This window comes from Lutjanus erythropterus, chromosome 5 (genome assembly GCF_056507025.1).
Source record: "Lutjanus erythropterus isolate fLutEry1 chromosome 5, fLutEry1.hap2, whole genome shotgun sequence".
Lineage (NCBI taxonomy): Eukaryota > Metazoa > Chordata > Actinopteri > Lutjaniformes > Lutjanidae > Lutjanus > Lutjanus erythropterus.
Window position 1 is genome coordinate 12,877,182 of NC_139321.1, and position 2,789 is coordinate 12,879,970.

Sequence of the window (2,789 nt, forward strand, 5' to 3'; positions counted from 1 at the left end):
TGCCAACATGTTTGCAGCTGGGCAGTTTATTTTGAAATCTGCTACCTGAAACACTTTGTGTCTCTTGCTAGTTGACAACACTCACTGTGAAGTTAGAGGGAGGAGTGGACATGAGCAACACCCATCAACCTTTGTCTTGGGAGTTACCTGGAACAGGTACCTGCCACATCTACTAACATTTCCTTGAGAGTTTTTTTCCTTACCAGGTACACAGTATTTTTATCCTTTGTCCCAGATGACGAGACTGTGCCCAGCATTTTGAGTGTTTCTTTTCAAGAGCCAAACCACTAAAGAGCAGTCGCTTTTCTAAAATTTGGCTTTCATCCAGTGGCAGTGAGGAAAACAGGGAATGCTGTCATCAATGTCACGTCAGGTGTAAGTCAAACCACACACACACGTGGCTCAGGTGTTTACCCTGAAACTACCACAAAGAACAGGAAATACAACCACAGCAAATACTGGGATCTATTGTCCAATGCGGCAGCTCTCAAACAGTGTCCCAAGGCACGGATGCAGGTCCATGTCTATTAAGCAAAAGTATACACGTTCTTTACTTAAGCAGAAGTACAGATACTTGTGTAAAAATGCTCTGGTAAAAGTACAGGTTCAATTTCTTTAATCAAGTAAAAGTGAAAAAACACAGGCTCTGAAATGTACTAAAAAACCTCACTCATCTTTTTGTGATTTTTTTTTTTATCATTGGTATTTAAGGATAATTACAAGTTTGGGTTACAAGTTGATAGATCACCAATGAAGTAACTGCATATAATCACAAATGACCATGTACTGATCAGCCCTAAACAAGCAACTACAGGAGAAGACAGAAGAACAAAACATAAAAACAAAAATAAATCCTGGATTTTCCATTTCAGAAAGAGAAAAAACTCGAACTCTGGGTAAGTTACTACAGTAACTGACTCTGTAAAGCTAACCCACTCACTCGCAGGGTTTCTCCAACAAACTCTGAGTCACATTAAAACATTTCAGTATATCAAAATGCATATTGGAATTTATTAATTATGCAGAAGGTTAAGTTTTTGAAAACATTAAATCCCGGTTAGATGTTGGCTTGTTACGCCACGACTTGAACATGAAGACTTTTTTGATCAATCAGTCATCAATATAAGGATCTGTGATGTTGTGGATTCATCCTCAGCTCAGAATAAAATCTATAGATTTATAACACCGTGACTGTGTGGACATGAAGGCAGCTGTCAGGCTGTCAACCAGTACCCCTGCACAGAAACTTTAACTGCACGTTGCTGTAGTAATCATTGTTTAATCTGTATAAGTCACTGATCAGTGATCAATCATTTGTCATATTGTGACTAATCACACTGACCGAACACTCCTATTATAGTTATTACATTGTGTTGGAGACGATATGAACATTTCTGAGTGATTCTGATAGAGCTGAAACCACTTTAAAATTCTAAAACCAGTCTGAATGTAGTTTAAAAGTTTCTTTTTAAATATATGGTGCATTTGTTTTAATGTGTATTTAAAGCATTTCATGTGGAAATTTTAAATTTTAATTTACACTTGTCGAATGCTGTTGAGCACAAGTTTTAGATAAAAGTCGGTCATTAATGGCAAAATCATTATTACTGGGTCGGACTCTGACCAACTACATTTAACAGAAGATGACATTCAAGGCCTTTTGACATACACCGGATCTGGGATTGAACATATTTACTTTTAGGATTGACTGATGCACAAAAGAGTTTTTCAGACTGACCTTATCTCTGGTTGGATGGTAACAATCTGCACTGTAAACACTAACATCAAGTTTAACTACAAATACTGAAGTCACCTAACTCAGTTGTTATCAACTTGTTATTAACACTCACTTTTAAATAAGTTACTTGTACTCTGGGGTTGAAAAAGCTGCCAAACTCACTGTAGCTGAGTTGGGTTCACTTAAACAAATTACGTACTTAGATGTTATGATTTTTTCAGTGGTGAAATGTAACTAAGTACATTACTCCCACAATTTAGAGGCATTTTACACGAGTAACCTATGATCTGTTTGTCAATGTCTACTAGTAGCCTGCTACACCACATTTCATTGGAAAATTTCATTTTTAAGTAGGCCTATATATAGGCAATAGTGTTATGGTTGGTGATGAAGGGTGTTCAGTTCACAGTATTACCTTATGTAGCTAGTTATCTAGCCAGCACCACCAACAAAGAGTCCAGTGTGTTTATAGATACATAAAGTGTTGATATTACTTTTGCAAACTCAAGTAAACAAGTTAGTCTAACTTGTATACACTCACAACAAACAAATTAGTTTAAGTACTGTGGACTCAAAGTAAACAAGTTAGTCTAAATACTCTGGACTCATTTCAAAATGAGTTTACTTAATTTTTTTGAGGTAGTGAGTTTGTTTAATTTTTTGAGCACACCCAACTGATTAGATTGTACAGCGTGTATTCATTGTTCAGGACACATAGGACTCATAGAGCTTCTCCAAAGGTTGTCGGCCAACCTTTGAGCATTTTTCATTTGGTGGTGGCAACGCTTTATTTTTTTCCCCCACCTGCAATGGGAACCCTGCCTGAGTTTTTGGCATACGCCTTAAATAGTCTTTTGTCTAATGAGTTGCTTCTATGGGAGTTTTCCCTCATCTGTGGTTGGTATTTGCTTTTGTGTCTCTGTTCTCGGTTGTCTGTTTTCAACCCTGTCCCACTATGCTATTGCGTAATAGTTTATAATAGGTTCTTACTCATGTAAAGCACTTTGGTGATTTTGTATCTGTGAAAGATGCTATACAAATCAACTGTGCG